The sequence below is a fragment of the Perissodus microlepis genome, chromosome 18 (genome assembly GCF_051167445.1).
Source record: "Perissodus microlepis isolate ML-2025 ecotype Zambia chromosome 18, ASM5116744v1, whole genome shotgun sequence".
In the NCBI taxonomy this organism is placed as follows: domain Eukaryota; kingdom Metazoa; phylum Chordata; class Actinopteri; order Cichliformes; family Cichlidae; genus Perissodus; species Perissodus microlepis.
Window position 1 is genome coordinate 27,953,239 of NC_140478.1, and position 9,110 is coordinate 27,962,348.

Genomic DNA, 9,110 nt, shown 5'->3' on the forward strand with positions numbered 1-9,110 from the left:
TCTATACCCCCTTTAAAAATAGTAAATGGAAGAAAATAAAAATGCGATTTTAAAAACATAAATAAAAAGTGGGACTACTGGAATAACAGGACTACGGTTAAAAAACAAACAAACAAAAAAAAAAACTGCTAACTGTATTTAGCACAACAAATAAAAAAGACATCCCTATTTAAAAATGTATTTAATATATAATGAATAATTTCTACTTTTGAAAAAGAAAAAACACTTAAAACTTTGTAAACAAATTGTAAACAAATAAAATGAATCTGAAAAAGGTATTTAATATTGCATGGTGTACATTTTCTCTATTGTGTAGTATTATTGTCATGGGTTATTTTATTGCTGCTAATATATTTTTTTCCTTTTAATTTTGCTGTTGTAATAAAGTGAATTTCCCAACTGTGGGACATACAGGCTATCTTACTGCAGTGTATTTTACGTTTTGGTTAACAAAATTAGAGACAGACTAGCTGCAGGCCAATGCAGCTAATAGAGATAACTGTTAACTGAGCTGAAACGACTACAGTGATTCATTACAGCTCATCAATCTGATCTGATCAACAGCCCTGCATTTATTGGCAAGGAATGACAAACAATGTCATTTAATTGTATTTTTTCCACCCAAACCTTTGTCATATATGCAAACGAATAAAAATACTACTAATTACAACTATACATTAGAAGTTTTCACTATAGTGTATTTTATGCTTTGATAAACAATACAGGAGGCACCAAAATCTTAAAAATAACTACAGCCAACGCCTTTAACACCACAGGGTAGAGACAGCAGTCCCTTTGAACCACACAGAAAGAACAAACTTATCACTCTGTTCTGACCACAGCCCATCATTAAAAAAAACCCAGAAACATTTATTCCCAGTGATACGCCTCACTATATGAGCACAACGCTGCCCTCTTCTGGTCTGACAGGCAAAGGATCAAATCACCAGCATGCACGTTGGCACTCGCTGCCTGCCATTTCTCTGTGAGTGCATCACAAACTGTGTGCATCGTTTTGAGTGCATGTATTATTATATGTATAGGTTAAAAGCTTAAAAGTGACCATTCTTATCCCAGCAGGCTGAAGTTGTGGTGCTTTCAGGGTAAGACTAGCACAAAGGTATGGTTTGAGTATGCTACCCAAGTGACCCCCCCCACCAAAAAAAATACACAAAACAAAAAAACCAGAAAAACCCACACCTAACCCAAACACTTACAACATTAATTTAACATTGTTACCTGTTGATGGTGGTGACATGTTGCTTAGCCAGGATCCACCCAGGGGAACTGAGGTTTTCTTTTCATCAATAAATCCATAGATGGTGCCATGAAGACCTGCAAGCAAATTGACAACAGCGCAGGGACATTTAGTCAAAAAGCTCACGCTTGATGAGTTTTTCACATGTAGTTTAAAAGGAGATTTAGATCCTGTTGGTCTGGGTGGAGCAAAAACAAAATCCACCACCTGTTTGTAATTGTCAGAAGGGCCTCCTGGTCTGGCCATCCAACAACTACACCTGGCTGTGTTGGTGGGTAACACACAAAGGCACTCAAATGGACCAAAAGGAGTTTATTTGTGTGCAACAAGGGGTTTTAAACTGAAATGGCACTTTTATTGAACATTTTCCAACAGGAAGATCTGCTTCATATTTGTACATTACTCTCACATTCTTGCCCAACAGCACACAAAATGCAGCATCTGCAGCTCCATAATCATCATCCTTAGTCTGATATATCTACTATCCTTTCTCTGTACACGTCTAAACCCCCTCAGACATGCCTCTCTAATCCTGGTCCCTCTAAACAAGAACTTTAGCATCTTCAACTCTGCAATTTCCCGCTCAGCCTCCTCTCTTTTTTATCAGTGCCACCGTCTCCAAACCACAGATCACAGTAGGTCATGCTACCATGTTGTAAACCTTCCCTTTCACTCTTACTGCCATCCTTCTTCTTCCAAATCCACTCCATTGTGCCTGCACTCTCTTCTTCACTGTCTCTCGCTTTGGATGGTCGATCCCAAGTATTTCAATTCATCTACCTTCAAGTACCTCTGCTCCTTGCATCGTCACTGTTACACCCATCTCCCTCTCATTCACACATGTATTCTGCCATGTTCCAACTAGGGCTGCCACGATTAGTCGACCCGTCACAATTACGTCAAAACTGTCGACGACTAATTTAATAGTTGACGCGTCGTTTGAAGCTTCGTAAGATCCTGAAAGACGCAGAAACAAGTAGTAGGATTCAAGAGTGGAATAATGGACTGAAACAGAAGATGGCAGCAATGCATCTACAAGGATGCCAGCTGCCGTTAAACGCTAAAGAAGAAGACGCAGTTTCCAGTATCGTAGCTGAGTCGAAATTCAGTGGCCGCATCCTCTGGAGGCCGCATTTGTAGGCCGATTACGTGACAGGCTGTCCAAATTTGAAGACTCCGACAAATGCGGCCGACAAATGCAGCCTCCTTTTCCCCAGATTTGAAGCATGGGTTGGGCGTGTCCTTCGTTGCCCAACCTATCCCAGAATTCATAGCGCGGCGCATCCAATTCCAGTTTCCAACAATGGCGGCAGCTAATTAGTTTTAATATTACACTTTCTGGGTCACAAAATAAACTTTTAAGATATATTCAGGCAAGAATGTAGCTGTGTAAACTTCAAATAACTGCTAGGTTTATCAAGACAACACATATTCCCAAAAGTGCTCCGACGTTTTCAGAGACGAGCTGATTGGGAGATCAAGGCTCACTAGAGCCGGCGAGAACACCGAACTCCCGGCACATCGTTTTCAGACCCCCGCGGTCTTTCGCTACTCAGGTTAAACATGATATATAAGTCACTTAGATGACTTAAAATGTTATATTGTTTGGCTTTTTTCAGTGTTTTATTTGTTCCTGAGTAAATCAGTTTGGTTGAGATTAAAGTTACAGTTTTCACAGCTGAAAAAAGGTCAAACAGAAAACTGATTAAACAGAAGTGTGAGGTGGTCAAGAATTTACTCCAGTGTCCTGTTATATTTTAGATAGCAAGGAGCAGACGGCTGAGTTTATTAAACTTCACTGAAACAATCTGCAAATTTCATTAAAAGTTTAACAAACTATTATCTTGTCTTTATTTTTAGTTCGCACGTACCTTAAACACTTAAAGCTGTAAGCTAACGATAGTTATATAAGAGCAGATGCTGCTGGAACAATAAGCTGTACATTTTACTTACAATGGATGCATGATCTGATTAGTCAACTAATAGCAAAAATAATCGGTGACTAGTCCACTATCAAAATAATGGTTTGTGGCAGTCCTACTGTAGACTGACTTTCATTCCTCTTCTCTCCAGAGCATACCTCCACCTCTTACAGACTCTCTTCCACCTACTCTCACCATAGATCATAATGCTGTCTGTAAACATTGTTCACAGAGACTTCTGACCTCATCTGTCCATCAGCAGTTCAAGACAGAAGAGCTTCAGAGGCAATCCCTGACCCCATCCATCACTCCTACTGCACACATTCCCACCTCTCTTCACCAAGTCTTTCCCATACCTTCATGCCATGGCTCATCAACTCTATCCCTGTGTAGCTACTGCAGTTCTGCATTTCACCTTTGTTCTCAAAAGTTGGCATTCTCACATTCTCAAGATTGTTTAACACAATCTGATTAAAAAGTCCACTTGGAGACTCAGTCCCACAAAGGGGGTTATCGTCTCGATAAGTTAAACCAGGGTTTCACAACATAGCTGTGAGCGTGTTCATGTGAAAGAGTCAGTGTTGGGAGCATTTGATTTATCAAACATTGACGGGTTTGCTGGCAACAGTGTGCCTGATTTTATAAAGTTAGATAAAACTATGATATTAGAATAAATATAAAGATGTTAAAACACAAAATACAGGCTGGAAGTAACACAGCCGAAGGCGAGTCCACTACATGTTTGGGTACTTGTGTGAGGAAAAGCATGAATGTCAAAGTACTTTAACCACTTTGGCCAGTAAGACTGGAAAAAAATCTAGTATATTAATGAAGTTTAGCCTATTAGAAATCAGGATGTAAAGCTGACAAACAGACTGTCATTAGGTGAGGTAAATTTTTTAAATACGACAGCCACAGGCCCAGAATTCAGACACAGGCTTAGTCTATGTGCAAATTTGATATAAGTTCAACAAGTATAAACATGTGATTTACGATCATATACATGGTATATAGAACAATAAAATTGTTATAAAAAGGGTTTTTAGCCAAAAGGAAAAACCAGGAAATAGGTTTCTTTAAGAATCTATATTTATTTTTAATGCTCATCAGGAAAAGAAAAAAGCTTAAGACACCTTAGAACCTCTTATTATTCACACACAGATGTTCAAGGGATTTCCAGGGTTTTCTAGAGAACTAACTGATCAGTAGCTGGTGAATTAAAACCTGTTAATCCCTAATCTCAAAGTTAGCCTGCTTCGGAGCTGGTTACGTCTGCAGTATATGTTACCATGGTGATCTACACCGTTAAGCAATTAATCACCTTTGTAACTCTTAAAACACCGTTAACCCCAAAGCCTGCTTTGTAAACAAAAGGCCTCAGGCGTGTCACGGCATCCTCCACCTTTGGATCTAAGCCTCCTGTTTATCCAGTGAAACATTTCAATGTCTACTACATGCGGCATCATCCAGTGTCCGCAGCAGGCTGACATTTTATGAAGGTAACTAGGTAAGGTACTTACCTTTAATTCGCAGTAAAGTGTCAGCAGACAGACAATAAGTGTTTTAATATAAGTATTTGTTGAGATCAAGAAGGATCCCTAACCAGTGATGAATCTACATGTTGGACTTGCAGGTCTCTCCATCTCGCCTAAGAGGAGGAAATCTTTCTGCAAACAGTTGCAGTCTGACTTGGACTGGCTGCAACCACTCTCAGAGACATTGTCAAAGGTTTGCAAATCATTCCTATGCCATCTATAAATGTAGACAAATTCATCATGTTGTCATCGGTCTGAATCACAATTCGAGGGAACTTGACTCTTATAGAAGAGGAAGGTTGCTTAGCACAAAGTTAATAGTTAAATGTGATTTTTTTTTTTTGTCTAGATGGACAGCAACACTACGCGATTTTCGATGATTTATACCTGGAAATTGCTGTATTATCAGAAACCGATTGCGGTGACCCCATTCCATATGTAACATTTATTGTAGGTTTTGGTTACAGTGTTGGTATGCTTGACAATTTCATTTGGAGCAAAGAAAATACATAAATAATTGAAGTGAGATAACTTTATCTTTGGATAGAACAATAACTTTGAGGACGTAGTTTGCACTTGGAAAAAAGGTGATAAATCATAATATATGTTAGTGCAATACTCTGCACATCATACAATGTTAATTAATATAACATGAATAAAGTATTGTGATAATATGATATTGTGGGATGTCTGGTGAATCCCATCTTTACTAGCGAAGGTTTAAGAAGCTATTTTAGAGAGAACAACTCTGACATTTATGTCTAAAACAAGAGTAATGGGAAAAAGATCGGATTTACAAAGCATATTTTGGTGCCTACCTAAAAGGAAATTCAGTTTTATTTATCAAATGGTAACTATCTGGGATTCAAAGTAAAGCTTTGTACCGTGATGAAGAGTGTTATCTACTGTTTTGACTGTAACCGAGCTCCCTGCTGTACGCAAACACACACATGAGCCCAATTCATTTATATTAAGAGGCACAGCATTACTGTGGTCATTGACTCCTGCTGTGACACATGAAAACCTATATCTATAAGATTTTACTTGAAAAAAATTTGGCAGGCTACATTTAAGATAAAAAACTGTAAAAGGTACTTGCATTTGTCAGTACTTTTATACCTTATTTAATGATTTCTTAAAGTTTCTTATAAGCAGTTTATTTGGTATAATTGTAAATGCAGTGTCAGTAATATTACAATGCTCGATAGTTTCCTTCACTTAGATATTTCACCTTTTATGCTGCCTGCCACTGTCATGAGGTTATGACTAAAATATGGCTAGTGGGAGATGTGCATGTTTCTAGGTTTTGAAACGAATAAAGTCTGTGTAATAGGGCTGTGCGATATGAACAAAATCTCATATTCCGATATAAGAATTCTATCGTCCGATAACGATATAAATCACAAAAATGTAACATTTTCTGTAAATTCTGTGAATCTCGGGCAGCTCGACTTGCGGGAAGTGTTTCCAGCTGCGCGTCATGTACCTGGAGTCGAGTGTTTTAACTGATGCATGAAACGATGCATTTTTAGACATAAGTTGTAACGGCCGCCATTTTCTTTGTGAGTATTTATTACACGGTGTGCTGCGGGGAAAAGCCTGTTCTAACGTTTGAGTCTAAGGTTTATTTTTTAGCACCTGGCGGCTCTTTTTTACTTCTCATCTGTATAAAGTCTGCTCTTTAACGTGATTCAGTTTATTTTGAAAAGTCTCAACAGGATCTTGAGCTTTATTGTGAAAGGTTTATGTGGAACATAAACAAGCGGACACGCAATGGTTTTACCGTTGTTGTTGCTAACCATAACGCATAAAAACAGGCGCTTGTCCATACGTAGTGTGGTTATATTAAATATAAGAGAAAGAGAGAACTTTAAGAAATTAATATAGCCACTACAGTGACCATCGAAACGATGAAAAAATATTACCGTAAAGTTTATTTTGCGACACCACGAAACAAACGATAGTGTAAAATGAAACGATAGACGTTTTTATATCGTCATCCGATATATATCGTTATATCAAACAGCCCTACTGTGTAATGCAGTTATTATAACAGCTGCTGGATGCTTTCCAAATTAGCCAAGCCCATATTAAGCTGTATTGGAGAATAAAGCCCTGAAATCTGTTTTAATTTCCAGAAACTTTGAGTAAAGGCGTTCTGAGGACAAGGCCTCAAGTACCCTGTGGTTATGCAAAAATGACAAGAGCTTGAGTGACATATTTTTAGTAAGTTAAGCTTGTGACCTTGAGATTTATACTTCTAAAAACATCTAAAAAAAAAATACAAACGAGACGACCTCGAACTAATTACTTTCATACCTCACATACTTTGGGTCAGCACACAACACAAAAGTGCCATGTGGGTGGGGTTTGTCCCACAAAAAGTTCACATAATCACAGGAAAACACGAGAAACATTGTCCTCGTCTGATTTACATCCCGTCTAATGCAGAAGATGAGGCAACCCCAACACAGTTTTTATCCCAAGCAGGCCTTTATTACTAATTATTAACTAATAATGACAGCACAACTAGTCACCATGAGGCAGTTCCCATTTGAGCTTCATCCAGCCAAGCAGGCCAGGACGGTCAGAGGTCTTCCTCTGGCTGGGTGTTTTATGAAAGGAGCTACTGTAGGTTAGATAATACAGTGGAGTGGGGCATAAGGCTATGATCCAGACCCATATAGGCCAGGGCCAAGCAGTTCCCTAGCAGACCACAGGAGCTGCCTGGCACTGTTCAGCCACACACCCTAAAGCCTATGATCCCCCAGTGCTACATTTCCAACGATGATGATGGAAATTCCAGAGAAGAAATCATATTTAAAAAAAATTACCTGCAGCCTCTCAATGAGGGAGCCACCTTTTGCTCATGTTCTCTTACCCCCCCTCAAATAACCCCGATCAGATTTCCGACATCTTATTTTTCCACCTAACTGTAACAACTAGAGTATTAGATTTTTTTGTTTTATAAAAACAATAAACGTTTCATCCGAACATATCGATCCATATCACGGTCTCCTAGCTTCGGGAGGTGGCAAAGTGATTAGAAACTTGTGGTTTTAGTGCTGAATCGCATCCAGCTGACCAGCCAGGAATTTGATTGCGTGTATGAAATCATCTGATGCCAGAAAACACTAATCACGATGGGCCTTTTTTCCAGGCGACCATCGATTCAAGTTAAAAACATTGCAGAAAAATACTCACCAAGTCGACCATCGGTCACACGTCGGGGATTTATAAATAGATGGGCAATATTTCTGTAAGTCAGAAGTTTAAAAAAAAAACGACAGGCAACACGACGCAGCTAGCCACAGAGGCACCCAACTACCACTGACGTTAGCCACAGCTACTTCTTCTAGTTGGCTTCATAATAAAAGCCGGTCGGTCCGCCGGTGTCCGGGCAGGTAGAGCCATTGTCCGGTGTAGATCTACCAAAAAACGGCTTATTTTGGCTGCTGAAAAGTCCATGTCGATGTAAAGCTGGCTGAAACTAGAGAGGTGGAAACCAAAGTGCTACTGTTGGGGGTTAACAACTTTGCTGTAAACGACGCGATCTGATTGGCCCGCCGAGGCCACCAATCACCTGTGGAGATCACTCGACTCAAGGCGTCACGCTCCACGGGGATGGAGTGCAACGTGATTGGCTGGCGACGTCACGACGAGCTTTAGCTTGTAGCTGATTTACATGCTAAAATAAATAAATAAAAGTATAAAATGAAAGCAAATAAAAGCTATATACAAAAAAAGAAACATCTGCTAAACGTAGAATAGTAAAAAAATATTTCTATTCTGTATGACTGAGGTTTTTAGATTATTACATTTTCAATTGATTTGATCAGTGATTTATTTATTTAGTTTTACTCACTTAACTCCTTTTATTCGAATCCATTTTTTTCCTACTTTTTTTTTTAAATTATTGAACTATTTTGCTAATGCATTCATATATTTTGAGCTATGCGATTCTTACGATTTTTTTTAAATTTTTGTAAAGGAATGTCTGTAATACATAATACATAAACAATGACTTCAACAGGTCTCTTGAGTTTCTTTTTAAGAGTTGTTTTCATACGTTCAGAATATCTTTGAATACAGAGAACAAAAAAAAAAAAAAAAAAAAAAGGGATTTTTCTCCCAGACACCTTTTCAGAGGCAGATATGGTATTCAAAGAAATCATGAAATGAAGCAACAGCAACTCTCCTGCTGCAGAAAAAAATGGTCAAACATGTTTATCTCTCTTATTTTCTGTCCCCCCCCCTTTTTCTCTTATATTACTGTAAAAGTAGGGCAGTTTAATGACGCATACTGCATGCATTTTAATTGTATTACTTTAACTTATATTACTATATAGTACTTCGATTATTTTTGAATTAAACAGGATAAAACATTTAAATGCT

At 38.4% G+C, this 9,110-nt stretch overlaps 1 protein-coding gene across 1 annotated transcript in view; it reads right to left on the minus strand.

The window, feature by feature from the left end:
- Window positions 1–8,258, minus strand: part of LOC146368073 (enhancer of polycomb homolog 1-like) — a 35,245-nt gene extending 26,987 nt beyond the window's left edge. Inside the window, exons 1-2 of the mRNA XM_084911808.1 lie at window positions 7,920–8,258; window positions 1,240–1,335 (exon numbers count right to left, since the gene is read on the minus strand). The gene's annotated coding sequence lies outside the window, so the exon portion shown is untranslated. The remainder of the gene's footprint in view (window positions 1–1,239; window positions 1,336–7,919) is intronic.
- Between the last annotated feature and the right edge of the window lie 852 nt (window positions 8,259–9,110).